This window comes from Saccopteryx bilineata, chromosome 4 (assembly GCF_036850765.1).
Source record: "Saccopteryx bilineata isolate mSacBil1 chromosome 4, mSacBil1_pri_phased_curated, whole genome shotgun sequence".
NCBI classification, from domain to species: Eukaryota; Metazoa; Chordata; class Mammalia; order Chiroptera; family Emballonuridae; genus Saccopteryx; species Saccopteryx bilineata.
The window spans coordinates 44,097,366-44,110,653 of NC_089493.1; the positions used below are offsets into that span (position 1 = coordinate 44,097,366).

Here is a 13,288-nt window from a genome sequence, read left to right on the forward strand (position 1 = left end):
CCTTTCCTAAACTTACAGCGCGGGGTCCTCAGCCCTCGCCGCGGAGCGCCCGAAAGCGCAGCGGTGTAGGTGCCTAGGTAACCTATTTCCTCGGGTGTAGATGTATATGAAGAACTTCCTCTCCAAGTATAAGGACATTTGTTTTCCCGGTGTTAAACTGTGTCGCGGCATACATCTGGAGGTGTCGCATACACCTGCGTGCTTTCTCTTCCAAAACTAAGTCCTTCAAAGCTTGAAGATCTAGAAATTGGGAGGGCTTTGCCATTCGGTGCTGGATTTGAGGGAGTTTTGAAGACACTTGGAGCACCCCACCACTGTACGGATATAGCTACCCGGGCCGTCATCAGCAGTTTTCCACAAGGTTTTAAAAAATGGGAAAAAAAAATTGTAATTCATGCTCTATCCACTTTCCTCATACTTTTTCTCAATTCCTTAAGGAATTTAAGAGGAAATTACCTTGGTGATCTTTTTAGTGAATATATATATGTTCTTTTATTACCATAATTGAGTCAATGCACTATGTTAGCTTCTTATACTTTTCTAAATAGTTACTACTATAGCTTTAAAATATTTTAGAATATAATAGGCTTACTGACTGCTGTTTTCATCATGTAGGATTTTATTGTTGCCATTTATTAAGCATTCACAACATGCTAGAAACTCTACATATTACTGCCAGTCACTGCCTCTTAAGACTATTAAATATTTAAAGAAATAAATACTGCAAAAGCTACGCTATGTATAAACAGTGACTGTTTGGCTATGACCCTAAGAAGGGGCTGGGGAAAAAAATAGTTGCATCTGTAAACTTCCATCCTGCATTCAACACTGTGTAACATTCTCTGACTGATTATTAATGTAGTGACATGATGCTTCAGGTAATTTTACTTCACTTAGTAACTACTTTTTAAAATTGAGGTTTTAGAAAAATAAATCATTTTAAAGTGACTAAAGCTACACCAATGGTAAGCCCCCAAAAATATGTTAAGCAATTAGCTTAATTCAGCTAAGGACATCCTTCAACTGATCACACCTATTCTGAAAATTTTACCTATTCTCTGTGTTCCTTATACGTATTCTGTTATAGTTTTAATCAACAATCCTTCATTAAAGGGTTGAATTCTTTCCCATGATCAGTGATTTGTGTGAATTTTCTTTCTGGATTTCTACTTGATTAATGCTGTTTTTATCTATTTACTCTATGCTCCTGCTGACCATATAGAAGTGTGGCTAGCAAAGATCTGCCATAATCATATCACAGTTATGCACAGTTATGCAGCCCTGGTATTATAGTACCTGGTTCTGTCATTCTAACTTCCGTAGGCTTGTTCTGTTTCTGCCACTGCTCTCTAGGCTACAATTACTTCCTCCCTCCTTCTCGCTTGGCATGCTGTGCTTTTGTGCATTGCATTACACTGTTCTGGCTCCATTTCCTCCTTACTGTGCTCTGCATCTGTTCTTAGGAGGATGGAAACAAATATTTATTAACCTCCTACTAAGTTCCAAACACTAGGCTGTGAGTTTCCTGTAAGATGTCCCAGTCTTTTAAGGCCTTTTATCTGTCCACGGCATCCCTGACTTCCAGAAGGGCATCTCTCTTTCTACTTTTCCAGCATGTCTTTGAGAATGTTTATAGTGCTTAATCAGGACTATCTTCATCAGAGTTACTCCAGGAAGCGTTGCATTGAATGAGTTTTGTTTCAGTGGAGGTTTTTTTATCCTAGGCAACTCAGAGCTGGCACACCAGTTTTGTAAATCACTCTGAGACTTGAAAACCTTAGGAATGTGTGCAGGGGCCAGGAATGGAAAAGCAAATGGGCAAATAGGCTGAGTGAGGACTGTGGCAAATTGGTGAGTCTATGCCACCTAAAAGGGGCATCTGTCATTCATCTCTAGCTGATTGTCATTTGACAATATCAGTTCACCTTCCTTTGCTAAATTTAAGTTTTTTAAAAGCCTCAACTCCTGATTTTTATACCAATTCTCTCAATTTTTAACTTGTCATTCAAGCTTTTGGTTTGGGTTTTTTGGGGGGGTTTTGTTGGTGGTGTTGTTTTTAACACAGCTTGTCCCACAAAAATCATGTGTATTTTCTAGATTGAGCCCAAGATCCCCAAATTTGCTTTCTCTGATTTCAAGGAAACATATATAATATAAGTGAAGGTAAAAGAACACATCTCATGTGAAATTACAACAGTAGGGCAGAGAGAGGAGCAGAGTTGTGGGACATAAATTTGATTTTCTCAAAGAGTCAGAGTTGGTGTCCATATGGAAGCCAGCTTGTACCTTTCTCTGCCCATCCCATTTTAGAGTTTTCTGCTCACAACTTAAGCCAATTAGAATATTACCCCATCATCTCCAGCTAATATTAGGAATCTGATTGTAGCATGAATTTATCTCTTCTTGAATGTAATTGTTTTAGTTAGTAGCTCCAGGCTGGTGAGACAATCTGGCTGTGCCATCTGCCAACCCACTGAAAGCCAGAGTTGGTTTGGCCGATGTGGCTGCCAGGGCAGACCCTCTCCCTCCCTGCTTGCCATTCCATTTCTGTCTCCCCAAACCACTCTCCTGAAGAGGATGACCCACCCATGGTACTCCAGAGGGAGTTGATGCTGTTTCTTGGATGACAAGAGGCCATATGTTTACTACACAAATAAATAGTGTAAGGCTTTCTCTTGATTTTTCTCCCGTTATGTCTACCTCTTTCAAGTTACAATTAAAAGATTTTATGGAAAAGTTTATGTTTATCTTAACCATTCCTTAAATAAAATCAATCAAATACTTCCCAGCATTTCTAGAATGAAGAGCCTAATTTTTGGTCATTCTGCATTCTACCTTACATATTTATGTTTGCAAAGACTAAAGAGTAGTCTTTGGGGGGGAGGAGGTGAACACACAATATGATATATAGAGATGTGTTGTAGAATTGGACACCTGAAACCTGTAAAATTATGTAAATCAGTGTCACTCCAATAAAAATATCAATAAAATGAGAGAAAGAAAGAAAAGAAAAAGGAAGGAAGGAAAGTGTTATATATATTATAGAGAAAACCTTTATTAAAAAAGTAAAAGACTAAAGAGTCTTTGCAATATATATTTGGATAAACTGGTCATCTTTTTCATGAAACCTAGATTACATTTTACTTTTAATTTATACCTATTCTTGATTGGGAGAGTAATATGAGCTCTTTGTCAGAAGTTTGGAAAAAGGGAAAGTGATTTTTTTAAAATCTTATTTTAAATATCCATAGTCTCTCTACCCTGAAGCAACCCCATAACATTTTTGTGTATCTTTTTCATCTTTTAAATTTTTTGACATAGCAGTGGTAATACTGTCTATAATCACCCTTTACAGTTTGTTATTCTGCCTTTTTTTCACTTATTATTTTATTGTGAGCAGTTTTTTCTCTTGTCAGTAAAACTTCATAAACATTTTTGTTGTTTCATCATATGTATCAACATCTATTAACCATTGCTTTCTTATGGAATGTTTGGAAGATTTCTAACTTTTGGTCTTATAAATAATAAACATATTTACATTTGTTATTACTGCAGGGGAACAGATTCCTACAAGAAGTGTTACTACATCAAAGGATATAAACATTTGTAAGACCCTTTGATGCACATTTCCAAAGCATTTTTAAAAATGTTTGCACCTGCCAATATATACTGTAGTTAGCAGAAAGTGGAAGAAGAATTCAACCCTTTAATGAAGGATTGTTGATTAAAACTACTAACCTGCCTTAGGGAACTCTCACCAGCATTTTTAAATCTTTACTAATTTGACAGGTGGTAGTTTTTTTTATTTGCATTTCTTTATTTGCTATTGTGAGGCTCCCTCACTTTATTTTATTGTAGTAAAAAACACAACAAGAGACCAATCCTCAACAAAATTTTCAGAGTACAGCACAGTATTGTTAACTCCAAGCATAACATTGTACAGCAGATCTCTAGAAATTTTTTATTCTGCAGACTGAAACTATACCCATTGAACACCAACTCCCCATTTCTCCCTTTTCCCAGCCACTAACAACCACCACTGTACATCCTACTTTCATGAGTTTGACTACTTTAGATACCACACATAATCAGAATCATGCAGTATTTGCCCTTCTTTCTTCTTTAGCAAATTGTCCTCAAGGTTCTTCCATACTGTTACATGTGACAGAATTTTGTTGTTTTTATAGTTGAATATTTCATTGCATATATATGCCACATATTTTATCCAAACCTGTTTTGATTTTTTTTCTAGTCTTTTTCTATTTTCCATTTTATTTATTTCTGCTCTAATCTTTATTTCCTTCCTTCTGTTTTCTTTTTCTAATTTCTTTAGGGGTAGTCTTAGGTTATTTATTTGAGATTCAACTCTTCTTTTTCTTTTTTTTTTTTTTTTTTTTTTTTTGTATTTTTCTGAAGCTGGAAACAGGGAGAGACAGTCAGACAGACTCCCGCATGTGCCCGACCAGGATCCACCCGGCACGCCCACCAGGGGCAATGCTCTGCCCACCAGGGGGCGATGCTCTGCCCCTCCGGGGCGTCGCTCTGCCGCGACCAGAGCCACTCTAGCGCCTGGGGCGGAGGCCAAGGAGCCATCCCCAGCACCCGGGCCATCTTTGCTCCAATGGAGCCTTGGCTGCGGGAGGGGAAGAGAGAGACAGAGAGGAAGGGGGGGGGGTGGAGAAGCAAATGGGCACTTCTCCTGTGTGCCCTGGCCGGGAATCGAACCCGGGTCCCCCACACACCAGGCCGACACTCTACTGCTGAGCCAACTGGCCAGGGCCCAACTCTTCTTTTTTTAATGGAGGCAATTGTCACTACAAAGTTCCCTCTTAGTTCTTCTTTTGCTGCATCCCGTTAAGTTTTGGGTCATTGTATTTTCATTGGTCTCAAGATATTTTTAAATTTTCTCTTTTATTTCTTCTTTGACCCATTGATTGTGCAAGTGTGTGGGTTTAATTTCAGCATACAGCATTTTTTAAGTTTCTAATTTTCCTTGCTATTGATTTCTAGTTTCATTCAGTTATGATGAGAAAACGTACATGGTATGATTTCAATCTTCTTACATTTGTTAAGACTTGTTTTGTGACCAAACATGTGATCTTACCTGAAGAATGTTACCTGTATGCTTGAGAAGGGTGTGTGTTCTGCTGCCATTGGGTGAATGCATTTACTTTTCTTAAGTCACATGGTTGGTCATAAAGCTTGTGGTCAATAAAATATTGCATTTTTCTCAGATGGGCTGCTTTTAAGTTGGGTATATTTCACTAGGTCCTGTACTATTGAATAATTGAATGTAAGTGAAATATTAAATATTTATTCTTGTTACAGTTTCAATTTGTAAAGTTTAAACAATTCAATGAGTTATTTTTTCTCATTATTTTAAAGAGGCTTTAATTATTTCAATAGGTATTAATACAGATGGTAAGCATTCAAATAATACAAAAGAATGAAAATTTTCATAATCCAAGTTTCATCCTGCAGTTCTCCCTAGTGGAAACCACTGTTATCAATTTCTTGTGTATCTTTCCAGTGCTATTATTTGTGTATGTGTTTGTTTGTGTAAATAACCTTTAAGAAAAAGGACAGCACACTGTATAAACTCCTCTATACTGAGCTTTATTCACTTAACTAGGAAACCAGGAAAAATCCCTTTAAGAAGGCCCTTAAGCATATGACTGAATGACGACAGAACCACCTGGGCAACATTTGAGGGATGTGACAATATTCCATCCAGCAGGTATAACAAGTGCAGATGCTTTAAGCCTTAGGTAACAAAGAGCTTGTCATATATTAGAAACGAAAAGAACTCCATGTTGCCAGAGCTTACTGAATGAGCAGGAAAAGGATATATGATAAAGTTGAAGAAGTAGGTAGGATCCAGGTCATACAGGGCATTAGGGTAATGATGTGAACATTTGATTTTCTTCCCTTTGATATTGGAAATTGTTGGAGAGTTGAGTATGGTTCTTGAAACAATGAAAAAATAAAACCATCTAGCAATTTTACCTACATATCTGTCATGAGATCATAAAATACTTTATTGAAATCCAGACACATATTTAAAAAGCTACATAATAAATTATTGTTAAATAAAATAATTTATTTTTACACTCTTAGCCCAAGGCCAGAGTTATTGCAAACAGTACAGGGAACTTATAGCAATGAGATAGTCCTGGAAGAGGGCCTCTCTACTCTCACTCACCACTGAGACAGGGCCACAAGGAAAGAGGTTAAACAGGCAGGAGAAAGGCACCCTAAAAGAGGAGAGAAGGGGCTAAGCTAGGTTAGGAAACAACAGTGAGATCTCAGTTCCATATCACAATCTATTTATGTTTGCCTCCGTTATTCTCATCTGTGAAACAGGAATAATAATTTTCTGTCTCCCACAAGGTTTTTGAGAAAATTAAATAAGGCATATGATGATAATTTGTGTACTACAAAGTATTAAAACACATATAATATTGTCATTTTTGAATAAAACTACAGGATTAATATTATGAGAGGGAGGATGTGCAAATATTAATAACTAATGAATAAATATGTGTTAAAAGCTTTCTGTAATTGTTTTGTGCAGCCCTGTGATAATACATCAATTTGATAAATATTTATTTAGGACCTATTATGTTAAGGCACAATGATAGATACAGCAAGTGGCACAACTGCAGGTAAGACAGCAGGAGACCAGGAATCCCAGAGGCTCCCATTGGGGAGGTAGAATCATCCCAGAGTGAGGGACAGTGAGAGAGGGTGTGGGACTCTGTCTGCAGAGTCTGCACAATCTGTGGCTTTCCTGTCAGTTGTGAAACATTCCACTTGTAGCAACTAGGACCTTGGAATCTAAATAAGAAGTGAACCCAAATGAAAGTGCTTTTTAAACTGTCAGGTTCTATATACAACAGCATGATTCTATGAGAGAAGTACTAAAAGATGAGCTGATATCAGGGAGCTTGATCTCAAATTTTGATCTAATGTGTCATCCATCCCCAACTTGCTTATGAATGTCCACTTAACTGAAATGACACTGAATGCACTTGTTTTATTCTTACCTTTTTATAAGCTTTTACATTCAGCCATTGCAGCTGCACAGGTGAAGTGATCGGGCGTGTTTAGCTGCAAAATCAACACATGCCGCAGAATGACCTAATCTCCATTACCACGTGCCAGTTCACACAAGAAATTCAAGGGCACACTGACACACACAGCTCAGCACAGATGGAACTGACCTCCCCAGTCAACAATTAAAGTAGGAACTAACATCACAAAGGTAGAAGTTATAACTACTCCCCTAAGCGAAATAATAAGACAAAATGACATTTTTTATTCCTTTGGAAATCCATTAAACCAAGGTTGCAGTTTCATCACAGTAATGGGGAAATTAAACAGGTTAAGGCCCACAATAATCAAAACTGTTATTTCACAAAGTGTTCACTTGCCTGGCAACCTTTTTCTGTTTGATGACTGGTCAACTACATTAGGAGTCTTTCTCTTCTTGTGCTCAGTCCTTTTGGCAGTGATTGGCTAAATTCAATATCCCAGAAAAAAACCCTACAATTGACCAAAAAAAAGCCACAAATATGCCAAGGAAGTAAAGCATCTTAAGTGAACAAACCAAATTTCTTTCTTCTATGAAATTATGAGAACCCTAGCTGGTGGCTCAGTGGTAGAGAGTCTGCTTGCCATGTGGAAATCCTGGGTTTGATTCCTGGTCAGGGTACATAGGAGAAGCAACCATCTGCTTCTCCACCCCTCCCCCTCCCCCTTCTCTCTCCCCTCCTGCAACCATGGCTCAATTGGTTTGAGCCACACTGGCCCTGGACACTGAGGATGGTTCCATGGAGCCTCTACCTCAGATGCTAAAAATAGCTCAGTTGCGAGCATGGCCCTAGATGGGCACAGCATCAGCCCCAGACAGGGGTTGTCAGGTAGATAGATCCCAGTCGGATACATGCAGAAGTCTGTCTCTCTTATCTCCCCTCCTCTCATTTGGAAAAGAAGAAAAAGAAAAAAAAATCATGAACATTTTATTCAATGTTAAGCATTTTATTAACTATGTCTTCTTCTCTGTCCAGACCAGCAGATACTAAAAGCTTGTAAAAAAAAAAAAAACAACTTTATAAAAGTCAAATCTCTTGCCCTCTTCCTCCTCCTCTAGGCATTTTAAATTCATAATCTCTCTAGCATTTATTATAGACTTATCATATGTTAGTTACAATATGTTATATTCAATAGAAAAGTTTCTTGCATTCCACAATTTTTATGTAATAAAATTATGCATATTCACTTGAAATGTCTATAACTCTAAGTATATTTTTTCATGCATAGAGATTTTATTCAGCAATTTTTGAGGATAGTGATAAAATAATCTATTACTATATAAGAAAACATCCCAAAACTTAGTGGCTTAAAACAAAAATACACCCTTGGTCACATCAGCTTGGGTTAAGGGGCAGGGGTCATGAAATCCAAGCACAGCTACTATGGAGCAAGTACAGAAGAGATGGGATGTGAGCTGTGAAACACCTCCAAATTTTCTACTACAACTATATTTCCAGTGGAAAGAAAGCAGGAAAATTTGAGTGTAAACAAAATGTTAACATGTAGAAGGAGTTATATTTAGTATTATGTGTGGGATAAAAATGAGTAAGAAGAGCACAGCCAAAGAAGACACATTAACTGAAGAAAGAAAGCGAGGAACACTAAGTAGATTCAAGGAGATAAAGAAGTTCACCCCAGGTGAGATCACTGAAAGGTTTGAAATAAAGGATAAATAATTTACACTTGAAACAGAGAAGTCTCATTGAAGATTTTGAGACAGGAGATGATGAGGTCAAAATGGCAGGAGAGAAATTGATATTTAACCACTTAGAATAAATGAATAGACAGCAAGTATTTACTCTGTGCCAGACGCTGTGCTGAGCCCCAGACTGCTTTAATGGTGTGGTTCTGGAGCATCTGAAGGGCACACACTGCCTGGAGCGTGGCCAAGGGATTCTACTCCTGCATATTGCCGCAGAGAGAATGACAGCACAGTTAGAACAGCGCAGGGACCAAAAATGGGAAAAAAGGGCAAATTAGAGGTCACCTTTAGGGCAAAATTTTTACTTTTTATTCTTTAGTTTTCTCCATTTATAATTAAGAGTAAAATATAGGTAACATTTTATTTCCTTCACAGATGCATGAAAATGCAAGTTTCTTTTTATTTTAGAATGTTAAAAGAGAACCGGTGTCAAACAGGAACTTTGTGGTTGATCATCGTATGACCTCCAATAGGTTTCCATTGGAGGATGCCTTATACATGAAGTGTAGTAGATAACAATAATTAATTACACTGACTGGAAGTTTATTATGTGCCAGGAACTGTTGTACAGGCTTTACACAAATGAACACATTTAATCCTCACAGTAACCAAATGAGGTAGATACTGTGATCATCATCTCCATTATATAGATGAAAAAAATTGAGAGATAGAGAACTTAATGCTTTGACAAATGTTCTACAGGTCATAAGCAGTGGAATTGGGTGTTAGACCCAGAATATCTGGCTCCAAAATCCATGCAATATGCTATGGTGCCTCTTAATTGCTTTTTAAATTTTTAATTTATACCTATTGGCAATATCGGCTGACTGTGCTTTTATATATCTATCATTGTCAGCATTTCTAGCATGTAGGGCCATTTAACTAACTGGATGTACCTTCATCTCCCAAAGAAGAGCCAAGACACCTATCCTCAATACACCATGTGGGGGAATCAACCTGTCCTGGTTGACCCTTCAGTGGCAGCTTAAAGCTCTTGAGGCCATTTAAAGGATCCAACACTCTCCCTGAGATGCATGACATTTCACTCTTAGTAGATGCCAGACTCATCTCTGCTTACTGCTCTGCTGCCTTGGCACCACACACACACACACACTCTCTCTCTCTCTCTCTCTCTCTCTCTCTCTCTCTCTCTCTCCCCCCTCAGGTGAGCCAGCCTATTCAGTCTCCTCATTGTTACAGCGGGACTGGCATGTTGACTTTCCCCAGATCACTTCCACCCCAGCTACCCAGAGGACTACTATACACAGGGTGACTAAAAGCTTGCTTCAACTTCAGTGACCTTCTGACTCCTCTCACTTAGGACGGGAGTTTATGGCTTTGCCAAGGAACCGCCCTGCTTGTTCGGGAACTGGAAAGGCATCTCAACCCTGCACTGGAGTGGCCCAGTCACCTTTGAGCACCTGTGTCTGCTGTGCTGAGTCCTCAGCCAAATCCTAAATTTGCTTACATCAGCATGGGTAAGGAATAGGTCTAAGCTCATCGCTCTGGGAAAACTGGCCAACATGCAAACACTTTGCATTGTTGCAATCCCCACATTTTTTTTCGAATTTCAGTTTTCAAAGTATCAATGTCAGTATTATGAATATCAAGGTATCAAGTTTCATCATCTAATATAAGTTGGCAGCCCTTGGTTTTTTTATATGAATCCTGGATAAGATGGTGTTGAAAGTTAGGCCTTTTGAGTTATAAGAAAGAGAGAGCCACTCATGATACTTTAAGAAAAGAGAAGTTTTGCTGTAAGTCTGCACATGGATTTAAAATGGACCTGGGGCAGCTCTAGGGACCAGTGGGCTGTCAATCCCTCAAAAGATGCCTGATTTCTATGTGTTGCTGCTTTTCTCTTTCTCTAGGTGGGTTTTCTCTGCCATTATTTTCTTTCCTCTTTGTCTTTTGCAGAGCACATTGGAAATCAAATCCCTCTGAGCAGAAGCGGATTAATGTCAGTTGAGGCCCTGGGTGCAGAAGAAAATATTGGGCCCCTTACATTAGAAAAAAAGTGTAAAGTTGCGGTTTTGCAGGGCCCTTCAGAAGTGGGGGCCTAGGACGTGCGCCCAGTGCGCCCGCCATTAAATTCGTCTCTGCCCCTGAGTCATAATGGGTCAGCTTATGTTCCCAATAATATATCCTGAGTTCCTGCTCTTGGCATTTCTTACTTCACACTTCTGAGAGAGGAAATGCACATCTTTTGAACATCAGGGGTTACAAGTCAATGTTGGGCTGGGTCGTCTCTTCTGGTTCTCTCTCTCTCTCTCTCTCTCTCTCTCTCTCTCTCATAGAGATTGCCTCACTAGAAGCTACTATGGACTGACAGTACTATAAACATGTCTAATGTAGATGGGATATTTGAGGATAAATTGAAGCAAGCTCTTGGTAACAGGGTATTAACATTATAAACTTTATGTAATTAACTTAAAATGACACCATTTTTTAAAAGTTTAATGTTCAAATTTAATATTCATTCCTAATCAGCTTTTATTTTAGTCTTTAAGATGTAAGATTAGGCATATTTTCCAAAGTTAATTCTTTAATAAAATCATGTACTATTTTTGAAGAAAGCAGATTTTTAAATGAGTAAATTATCAAAGAAAAGTTCAAGACTACTTATAGTCTCTTTCATCTTCTGAAGCTTCAAAAGTATCCCCAACTTTTTCAATCTTTTCCCTGGAGTTTGATTCCTACTATCTCTAACCTCACTTTAATTTAGCTCAAATGATCATTACAAATGCAACTGCCAGAAGCAACAAGAAACGTTCGAAGGATTTATCCTAATTATTTGGCTTTTTACTTTGGACATACAAGGCCAGGGTTCAAAAAAATTATCCTCTAAAGATAATTTGTGGGGAAGAAGTATCAGATGTATTTTAGCAATAAAAAATGAAGTAGCATGAGCTACAAAGAATGAGAATGAATTTTTGTTTTTATTTTAAATGTTCTTACCACAATCTAATCAAAATATCTTCTTCCAAAAACAAATTTCCATGATAATTTTTGAAGCGGCTTGTTCTAGATACATTCATCATTTCCTTTTGCCCACACCCCCTTTTTGGAGAACTTTCCCTGCTTATATCCCTGAAGGGGTATAACTCATCCACTTCATAATTGGACCAAGAATGGGCATGTGAGTCAAGCTAGGCCATTCAAATTCTCCTAGAAATTTGGGAAATTGAAACATAAGAGACCAAATCAACCAACATTTTAGGCTCCAGAGCCATAAAGTCATACATAATTAATTAGTACTAGAATTGACTTTATGACCAAATTAAAAACATAGCTAAATACAAAGTTAAATGCAGCTGAAATTAAGGGGAAGCAGACCCTAAAAGGCCTGTGTAAGAAGCTGATTTCCCCAGGAAAGAGGAGCCAACATGCAAGGAGAAATAAAGAGAGTATTCTGAGAAATATCAAGAGAAATGAACTGGCTGGAGATGAGTTCTCATGGGTCCCAGCTCTATCATTAATCATAGGATTTCTTCAGACCATTACAATAAATTCGTCTTTGTTTCATCTCGCTTGAGTGTGTGTGTTTTTTTCCCTGAAATGAGATTAAGATAATTCTGTTTTTATGTGCATATTTTTAATCTGAATGAAGACTGAATTTAGTATGACTTGGAAGACAGAAGGGGATGGTCTCCACTCCTTCCAGAACTCCCTGAAGAAAATTGAAGACAAACATCAAAACATGCATATCATAAACATTGCAAAGAACCACTTGCAAAGAACAGTGGTTTATTCAGAATGGGATTTGATGAGTAACTTGTATGACTGTATGGTACTTGCAATCATTCAGCAAATTACATTGAATGTCCACTGTATGTGCTAAGTCTGGTGAACATTCTGGAGCTTTTAAAGAAATTGGACAAATTATAAATAAAGTTTCCAGTGGGACTATGAGTAAATTATAGTTATTATGTAATGTACCTTAGACCACTGAATGCTAAGGATGATTTCAAATGGAGACCACTAAGCTGGAGAGTTGGGTGGTTTAACCTACATGTAAAAAACTCAGCCCTTTCTTGCTTGAATTTCTCTGACAAAGAATTCTATGTTTAAACTTTAAAGTCCTGTGAGCAAGTTTCTGAGATAATTCTGAACAAGTCAATGAACAGCAATTAAAAATGTACCATGTGCTGGACATTAAACATAATCTAAGATGAAAAGATGGCCTGGCTTCTTGTCAAGAAACATTTTGGAGTAGAAAGTGAACTAAAAACAAAACAAAACAAAAAACACATTCATATGACTGATATATCCTAATAAGAAATATTATGTACTCACCAGATTCCTGTTTGTATTGATGCCTGAACATTGTGTTGATAAATTCTGTATGACTTCTTTTTGATCTCCTGTTATTAGTTTAAATTCTGTCCCATTAGCCTGACCTGTGGTGGCGCAGTGGATAAAGCATCGACCTGGAAATAAATGCTGAGGTTGCCGGTTCGAAACCCTGGGCTTGCCTGGTCAAGGCACATA

The 13,288-nt window shown here is 37.9% G+C and overlaps 1 long non-coding RNA gene across 1 annotated transcript; it reads left to right on the plus strand.

Moving 5' to 3' along the window:
• The first annotated feature begins 7 nt into the window (after nucleotides 1-7).
• Nucleotides 8-11,762, plus strand: LOC136335293 (uncharacterized). Its single transcript, XR_010731293.1, has 3 exons — nucleotides 8-361; nucleotides 10,119-10,275; nucleotides 10,715-11,762. It is a non-coding gene; the product is annotated as an uncharacterized lncRNA (long non-coding RNA).
• The last annotated feature ends 1,526 nt before the right edge of the window (nucleotides 11,763-13,288 follow it).